This window comes from Falco rusticolus, chromosome 14 (assembly GCF_015220075.1).
Source record: "Falco rusticolus isolate bFalRus1 chromosome 14, bFalRus1.pri, whole genome shotgun sequence".
In the NCBI taxonomy this organism is placed as follows: domain Eukaryota; kingdom Metazoa; phylum Chordata; class Aves; order Falconiformes; family Falconidae; genus Falco; species Falco rusticolus.
The window spans coordinates 5,093,425-5,102,936 of NC_051200.1; positions in this window are offsets into that span (position 1 = coordinate 5,093,425).

A 9,512-nucleotide genomic window follows, 5' to 3' on the forward strand; every position below is an offset into this window, starting at 1 on the left:
GACTGGGTTTGCATTCAGATTCCATTAAGGATTTTTGTTAATCTTTTGGTGGCTTGTTTATTTAAATCAAGCCCTGATTAACTTAAGAAGCTTTCTTTGGCATTTAATAGTTTATCGGAGTAAAAGATTACGCTGCCAAACCGCATGCGTATTTGTAACACAGCCGTAGCTGAGGAGGCAGGTTTGCTGTGCTGTATCTGTTTTACTTACTGCGCAGAAAGCACTTGATCACAAAAAGAGTTAAGGCACTTTTGTTGTCAGTGTCATATGGAGGAGTGGGGGAGCTTGTGAGCATAAGGTTAACAGCCTCTTTGTACGTGGTGGCTTACGATGCTGCGTGTAGCAGACTCGGGCCCTTAGGTGTGCGCTGACGATAAGGTGAGTTGGGTAGGACCTGGTAAAAAAAAAAAAAAAAAAAAGAAAAAACGGATGGAAAGTTTTCTGACTGTTTTAGTAGTTCATTGTGGAATGGGTTAAGCAAAGTTCCATAAGAAGGTAAGATGATGCATATAGTAAATGTGGTTTATGCCCTTCATTTCCCTGAATACAAGCATGCAGGTACCAGTGATGCAGCGGGAGCTGACTGTAGTCATTGCCGGGTACAGGGTGACCCCAGGGACGGAGCGAGCCCGTGAAATGCCAGATTCCATGCTGGGACCCTGAGGCACTATCCTCTTAATATAAAATGCAAACCTCACTATCTACGGTAGAGCTGGGCAAGTGCTTCCCATGAGTGTTCTGCATTGAGAATGAATGTGCTTCCATTGAGTTTATCACTTATATAACTTTTTCTCGGGAACCTTCCAAGAAAAAAAAAAAGAAAAGAAAAAAAAAAAAGAATAGAAAGCAAGAGTCTAGAAGGTATTTATGCTCCATCTGGCAAATAGGATCTGTGGCCTTTGTCCATTTGAAGCTATTCATATTACAGGTACCAGAAACTGTTGAAAATAGTTTAGAAGCTATCTAAAAAAATCATAGAACCATAGAATGGTTTGGGTTGGAAGGGACCTTAAAGCCCATGTAGTTGCACCCCCCTGCAGGAACACCTTCCACCAGACCAGGTTGCCCAGAGCCCCGTCCAGCCTGGCCTTGGGCACTGCCAGGGATGGGGCATCCACAGCTGCTCTGGGCAGCCTGGGCCGGTGTCTCACCACCCTCATGGTAAAGAATTTCCTCCTAATATCTAATCTAAATCTACCCTCTTTCAATTTAAAACCATTACCCCTTGTTGTGTTGCTACAGGCCGTACTAAAAAGCCTGTCCCCATCTTCCTTACAAGCCCCTGGTAGGTACTGGAAGGCCACTACAAGGTCTCCCCAGAGCCTTCTTCTCTCCAGGCTGAACCACCCCAAAAAAGAAAGAATTGTTGAATCTGGATCAACATGCAGTGAATGAGTGTCTCAGAGGAGATGGAAAAGAAGTGGTTGAATTAATTATCCATTACTAAATATTTGCTCAGCTTTATCCCTCACCAAGACAGGGGAAAAAAAATTGAAGTACTGTGGAGATTCGAGGAGAAAATTACGCTGGCTAAATAAACCCATGTACTAATGTGATCTGCTGAAATATGAAATGCTGTATTTTTGCAGGCTTGTTAAATTAAGTAAAAAAATGTTTCAAATAGACTGGTGTATCAAAACCTGAATAAATACACTTCAGTTCCTGATAACTAAAAGTGAGCATATTCAGTACCAGGCTTGATGGTTTGTTCCAGTTGGCTGTTCTGGACTTTAAATCTTTCATGGCTTAATCCTTTTTCTTTTCCACCGGCTTGCTTTCCACCCCTCAGGTGTCCTGGTCATCTGCTGTTACTGTTAAAACGGATACTTGGGAAGAGATGTCCCTCTGAGCGCTGTCGCAAAGGTTGTCAGAAGCTCACTGTAAAGCACCGTGCAAAAGCGTATTTGCAGACACTGTAAGGTATGTGTTACCGGAGCCGTGCTGCTCTCCGCGGCATCACTGCTGCGCAGGATTCTACTGACCTGTGGAAAGCTCTTGAAACAGAAGTCCCTTCCCATGGGGTCGGCCAGGAGCAGCCACGTTTTCCCATGGGCTGCACTTTTTGGGAGGCTCCTTGTACTGGTGGCTTTGCCATGAAGAGCAGCCCTCCCAGTGAGGGTCAAGGGGAAGTTTGTGGGGCCACAAGACTTGGCATGTTTGGGTACTGCAGTACCAGCTCCTGGCCTGGTGTGAGCAGATGGCTGATTTGTAGCAATGAGGTTTGAGCAAGAGCGGGAAGCTCCAGGATGGATGGCCATTCCCACTTTTGGGGCATTTGCCAGCTTCTCCCACCCTTCTGTACACATTGGTTGGAAGGTGCTGAGTCAGCTCACAGCGGCACAAAGACTAAGCATCAGCCGGCAGGAGGTCCATGGAGAAATTACTGTTAATGGCTTGTGTGGGTTCTCTTTCCCCTGAGAGAGGGGTGGGCATGGTGGAGGGCTGGAAGTGGCTCCCGCAGGGGCCCACCCTACAGTTTAGCAGCCCTAGACCAAGCTCCGTTTGGTTTTGCATTGATTTCCCATTCACTCAGCTGAAATGTCTCATGTCAGGTGGTAAAATCTGAGTGAGGTTGGGTGAAGATGTCAGCAGGCAAGCAGCATCCTAGGAAGAGTGGAAAAACACAATGAGGAGCAAGGTCTGAGCTTGCCAGGTTTGCTGGTCACACCAGGTTCACGCCCCAGGGCTCCAGCTAGCGTTCCTGCTGGAGAGGGGCCGTGCTGGGACAGTCATTTCCCTGTGAGTAGCCTGAAATAGGTGCTCTCTTAGCAGCAGATACTTGCTTTTTAAAATGCTGTAAGATCATATTATGGTGGGACTTGCCTCTGGGCTGTGGCAATCCAGCCTCCATTGTAGACCCGAGCTGGCTAAACCAGCCCTGCTTTAATAGATTGTGTTAGAAGGAGAAGAAGGAGTCATGTGTATTTCTGCTGGATATTGTTCCATTTTTTTCCAGGACTGCAGTCAGGGTTTAGTGTATTCCTTGGCATCCTGTATTTTATAAAAGGGAAAATATACAGCACCACAGAGCCACAGTTCTACCCCCTGCAGCACCTTAAAGACCCCCACAATTAGTCCTCAACAGGTGTTGCAGCTTCTGATGAAAAGGCCTGTGTTCAGCGGTGTGGAGCAGAGCAAACGCAGGTATATTTTGCCTTTTCTCACTCTGCACACCTGCCTGTGCTGCCGCTAAACTTGAGATGCTACCAGCAGGAACAGAAATCAGATTTCATGCATCTAAAACCCGTAATGCCATCCTGCTAGTTGTTAACAACCCAAAGCAGCACTCGAGCTGTAATCAAACAGGCTGAGCTCTGTGCTCAGAGGGGAAGCTGGGGGGCTGTTTTGGCAATGTCAGTAGCTCAGACACCCACTCTGTAGAAGGAAAAATCACAATAACCTCTTTTCCTCTTCTCTCTCTCCCACTCACCATTACTAATTTATCCTGATTGTAATGGCTTCTCTTTTGCTCTAAGCAGATCCTGTTCCCTTCCTGGGAAGACTTGAACAGCTATAAGGACATGATATTCCCAGTGGAGGATCTGCTCTTGGATTCAGGCACACTCAGGCAGATACAATGATCTCTTGATGGGAGTCCCCCTTTTTAGATCGGCCAACACATGACCATTTTAATGTGATCATAATCTGAAATAAGACACCGGGAGCTGCATCTGGAGTAAGCCATCCCATAGTAATGAGCTGATGTTTAATTTATTGTCACAGGGAAACGTTTTGCAAATAGTTTAAGTCTCTTCAAAAACCCAGCTGACTTGCTCGCACGTGCAAGCTGTTGGGGCTGGAGGCTGCATCATGTGGGTGCTGTGCGGCACCAGAGGGTGGCTCTGCCACTTGCAGGGACAAGCTTCTCCTCTGTGCACACCCACCCGTGTGCATCACACTGAACAAGAGTTTCATCTTCCCTGTCCGTTCACGTTGCAAAGCAAATGCTAACGCTGCCCTGGAGCACTGCTACGGACTCAAGAGGCTTGTCTGGTTATTTCTGAAGTTTCTCTGCGTTTGTATCTCTCCCACATTCTCCCATGGGCACAGACCCTGGCTGGCTTTGCAGCCCCATCTCTGTGGCGTTGTTAAGCTCCTTGAGAGGAGGCAGAGCCTCCTGCTCAGGGGATGGGGCAATTCAAGCTGTCTGATGTCTGGCAGCTGCTCTGTGCTGGGCCCTCTGTGCTTTGCTCCTCTACACCCAAGGGAGAGAGCAGTGGTGGAGGAGGACAGTTCATCCCATCAAGCTGAGTGGGATAACTAGCTCTCAGGATGCTCCTGCCTCTCTTTTTTGGGTACAGGAGGAGCCTGGACACCTAATGTAGGGCACATTTAGGTAATGTGTTCCTATATTAATGGGGGACCATTAATGGGACACCCAGCATCACTCAGCCATGACTATATTTATCGAGCCTGCGTCTGCTCTGCTGCTTTTGATTTGATCCCAGTGTGACACTGGGGGACGAGTTGTACCTTTGCAGGATACCACCCCTGGAACCCCAGCCAGCATCCTTGGAGCCGCCTTGGTGTGCGGTACACCTTTACTCACTAGAAGCATTCTGCTGACAGGCTGGCATTTGGGGAGGGAGGTTAGACAAGTTTCCTGGGGACAGAGGCTGCCAGTCTGCCACAGAAGTCCACCACAAGGCACTTTAGCCCAGCCAAAAGCCAAGGCGGGACAGAAGCTTCACCACATGCCTCCTGGCATTCAGCCCTGCCTGTGCTTCCCTCCTGCTACTGCTGTTGGAGGCTCTAAGGCTGTCACCTTGCCACAAACTCCTAAATTACGCTCCCAGTGCCTGCTGTCAGCTGGGCTGTCAGTTCCTGAGCACCATGTGGTGCCCTTGGCTTTACGCTTGTCTGCACTGCCCCGCCTAAGTGTGGGCATCGTATAAATAATAAACATTAATTTGCTGAATACCTTCCTTCTGTCCCAGGTTTGACAGTGGCACACATCAGCTAGCACATCATGGGTGCAATCATGTTCCTGTCACAGTGTAATCTGTCTCTGTGTCACATCTCCTGGACAGGCCTAATTTAACAGGGTTGTTTTTTGAATCTAGCTAATAAATTGTTTGCTATGTGGTTAACCAGCCCCAGTCTCAGCACTCCCATCACCCTGCTGCGTGGCCTGTAGCTGTTTTCAGTCTGGAGCTGGTCTCTGGCCTCTTGGGTAGTGTACACTCGCAGGGCTCCGCATGGAGGCAGGTTGTCTCTGCAGTGATGTGCAGCTCCACTGCCAGTGGGGCTGGGCTACAAAACCTGCGGGGTCGTGGCCCTCAGCCTGTGGGGCTGCCCGTGGGGCTGGGTGCTCTGGTTCACCAGTGTGTTGCAGTTGCTGCACTTTCCCAGGCCAGGGCGCAGGCACGGGCCGTCTCGGGCAGCTCCTGTGCAGCCAGCCCCACAGCGAGGGATTGTGCCCGATTGATTGTTTTTTGTATCCTTGGAAACTGAAAGGGCATTAAAATTGCATGGTGCGTGCAGCGCTGATGCGCTCTGCTCCTCGTAGGGCTGCCGTGGGCTTGGAAGTGGCTTCAGCCCCCAGCTGCCAGTGACCGGGGTAACGGGCAGTGGCTGGTTTTGGGGAAAAGCTGAACTACAACTGGGCGGCAAACTGGAGGGAAGGACTTCTGTGTACCGGTGTTGGGCAGTGGCTGACTCCTGGCCACCTCTGTTGGTGGCCTAGCCACAGTGCCCCTGGGCCTCACGGCAGAGAGCTCCTGCCCGAGTGGAGCTGCCTGCCTGGAAACCATCCTGCCCCAGCACAGGCACTGCTGAGGCTGGCGCCACGCTCAGCACAGCCACACACAGGGCGCTCAGCACCCACCTGCCTGAAATGGGTTGGGACTGGGCTCGCAAAAGCCCCTCCTGAGTATCTGCTTGGGGCTTCATCATCTAACGCTGAAAGGAAGAGAATTGCTCTGGGATAGAGACTACAGGCAGCGCAGGGTTGCAAGGGAGTCATTCTCCAGCCCTCGCACCTTTTTGCCCCAGCTTTCCTGCCTTAAAATGAGCGTACTAAATAAATACCCGCTCCAGTGGCTGATGCGTGGATGTTTTTCCCCTTGCGCAGGAGCTGCGCACACAGGTGAGCACAGGCGGCCCTTGGGAAGCGCTTTAACCCGCGTTTGGCTGTGCGGCGGTGCTGCCTGCACGGGGAGCTCCCCTTTGCCTCCGGGGCAGCTGGCTCGGACCCGGCCTGTGGAGTCCCGTGGGTGCTGCCAGCCGATGCAAGAGCTCAGCCCCGGTGTGCCCACATGGCTTCAGCCGTGCCCTCACCTCTGCTGAGGTCATTTTCCAGCAGCTCTCCTCCAGCGCTAGCAGCCGTGAGGAGAAAAGGACCCATGGGGAAGAGCACTGAAGAGTTGCCCCTAGTTCGGTGCTGCCACCAGCCCGCGGAAGCTGCTCCGAGCGCTGCCATCAGAACACACGCTCCCACAGCTTCTCACCAGCACCTGCTGTCCCATCCCCAGCCAACAAACCTGCTTTTGCATCAGATCTAGGTTACTGTCTCTTGTTTTCTTTCAGACACCAGATTTTCCATTTTCTAAAACAGTACCAGAACAAAGGCTCTCCCAGGATCTCATTTTCTCCTGCCTTCTCAGTTGCTGCTAATTAATACCGTGGCTGCTTAGTCACACAGCGTGTGTTCATCTATATGCATGTGTTCAGAGAAGATGAAAATGATATCTGCATCATGGGATCCTGCAGGTTTATTTGCTGGGGAAAACAGGTCCCGGCTGCTCCAGGAACTCCTCTAGCTATGACAGCATCTGCTGGGCATCAGCCCACCCCTCGGTGCTCCCCCAGCTCCTCACGGCCCCGCACATCAGGGAGCTTCAGCTACTCACTGCCGTAGCTCGCGCTGCTGCCGTGAGGTGCCATCAGCGTGCACCAGCACCAGGTTCATCGGCACCTCTGCCTTCAGATACCTCCTGGAGATGCCACCAACGCCTGGCTTGCAGGGTGTGTTGCCGAGTGCCCTGTGCCTGCTGGAGCACAGCCAGACCTGTGGAAGAAAAGGAATAGGGCGAGTGCACGGGGAGGAGGGAAAAACAGTGAAGAGAAACCACAATTTGTTGTGGGCTTGAACTAATGGGCATCGAATACTCAGAAATCATACGGTAAAGTGCGACAGATCCCCACAAATCATCGCCGGCAATGAGTCACTGGTTAATGTACTGCTAACTCAGATTTATAGGTTTAATATTTTCCTGTTGCACCGTTTCTGTTACTGTGCAGACTGCTTCATCAGTTTGCTTTCCTGTCCTGAGGTACATTAAAATAGGATCTTTTGAGGTTGTTATTTTTGAATAAATATATTAAAGGATATTGAAAGAATTCCTTGACATTTATTCCTCAAGACTTGAAATGGTCTAATGTCCTAGTCCAATTTGCAAGCTGGCTAACTATCTCATACCTATACAAATGTCCTTTTTTTGAGGATCTAATGAAAATAACAGCCACTGTGGATGTGTTTGTTTCAATAGCTGTCATGCAGGAGGAGCTCTTAATGAAACCGTCTTTATTAAGGAAAAAAAACACCAATGCTTTCATAAATTTAAAAAAAGAAAAAGCATCAGTAGTCCTCTTTTTTTGTGTTTGACTTAATACACACATTTAAGTCACTGTTTCTAATAACGTACATGCTTGTTTTCCCTTCCAGAGATCACAACTCTGCCCTGGCAAGTGCAGAACAAGCAGCTGCTCGAGCTCAGCCGTATCTGACAGAGCCACGCGAGTGCGGCTCACACTGCCGTGGTGGTACGCAGTGCTACCTGCCTGGGACAGGCCGCCTTTGGGACAGCCGGGTAAAATCGGGATTTACATTCCGCGGTATCTGTGTGTAAGCTGTGCCACGTTTGCTGCTGCTTGTGTTCCTGAACACCGCGCTTCACCCTGTGGAGCCAAGAACCCACTCGAGCGGAGCGAGGGAGAATGGATTTGTTAAGATTGGTGGTATTTAAGTTGCTGGGTATTTAATGTCTGTAACTATTCATTTCTGAGGCTGTACACACATCACATATATATATATACACATACTATATATACACGCCCACGCATATGTGTGTGTGTGTGGCTATGCTGGGATTCATGAGTCTGTCAGTAAGATACCTTGCTGTCACCACTGTCCCCCTCCAGGGCAGGCTCGCAGGGCACAGGTGACCCAGTGCCCAGGGCAGCGGTGCAGGGGCTCTCCAGCTGCGCTCAGGCTCCCCCCGTTAGGTTTCAGTGGGAAGGAAGCCCTGATGCAGCAGTGAGGAGCCTGAACCTCTCCAGAAACAAGACTCGCATTTAAAACGTGGGAAGGTGTTGTGCACCCTGCTTGACACCCCTCGCTCTGGGGAAGTGCTGAGAAAGGTCAGCCTTGGCCTGTGCCCCGTAGCTCTGGGGGCTGCCCGGCCCCCAGCTCCCCCTTGGCCCTGGGCTCGGCCCTGTCTCCCCTCAGCCCTGGGCTCCCATCAGTGCCATATCCCTCCCTCAGCCCCGTGTCCCGCTCAGCCCTGCGTCTCCCCTCAGCCCCGTGTCTCCCCTCAGCCCTGCGTCTCCCCTCAGCCCTGCGTCTCCCCTCAGCCCCGCGTCTCACTTCAGCCCCGGGCTCCCCTTGGCGCCATGTCCTGCTCATCCCTGCATCTCCGCTCAGCCCCACGTCTCCCCTCAGCCCCGGCTCCCCTCGGCCCCGCATCCCCCTCAGCACTGTCCCCCCTCAGCCCCAGCTCCCGCTCAGCCCTGCGTCCTGCTCAGCCACGGGCTTCCCTCAGCCCCGCGTCCCCCTCAGCCCTGCGTCTCCCCTCAGCCCCGGGCTCCCCTCAGTGCCATGTCCCTCCCTCAGCCCCGGCTCCCCCTCAGCCACGGGCTTCCCTCAGCCCCGCGTCCCCCTCAGCCGCGGGCTCCCCCCCGGCCGCCCCCGCCGCCCCGCACGGTCCCGCCCCGCCCCGCCCCCGCACGGCTCCCGCAGCGGCCGCGTTTTGGGGGTGGCGGCTCCTCCCGGCAGTGCGGTAGAGCGCGGCCGCCATTGCATCACGGCGCGCCCCGCGCTCGGCCGCGCCTCCATCCCGCAGCCCGGCCCCGGCCCCAGCTCCGGCCCCGGTCCCGGCACCAGCCCCGGCCCCAGCGGGGGGGCGGCGCGGGTGCAGCCGCAGCGAACGGCCGCCGCGGCGCTGCGCTGCGCTGCGGGGAGAGCGGGCTCCGCGGCACCGGCGGGGGGAGCGACCCCCGGCCGGGCCCCAGCGCCGGCAGGGCTTGAGGCGGCAGCCGGCGCCCTCCCGGCCCCGCGGTCCGCGCAGCACCCCGGCGGCGGGGCCGGGGCCCGGCGGGATGCGCCGACGGTGACGGGCCAGTGGGGGTGACGGGCAGGGGCCTGCGCCGGCCGCCATGGGGCCCGCCTGAGCGGCGCGGCCGCGGCGCAGACAGCCGGGCCGGCCCGCCTGCCTCCCGGCTGCGGGGGCCAGGCCCGGGCCGCCGCCGGCCGCCGAGGCGCCGCGGTCCCGGCCTAGCGCGGGGCCTCCCGG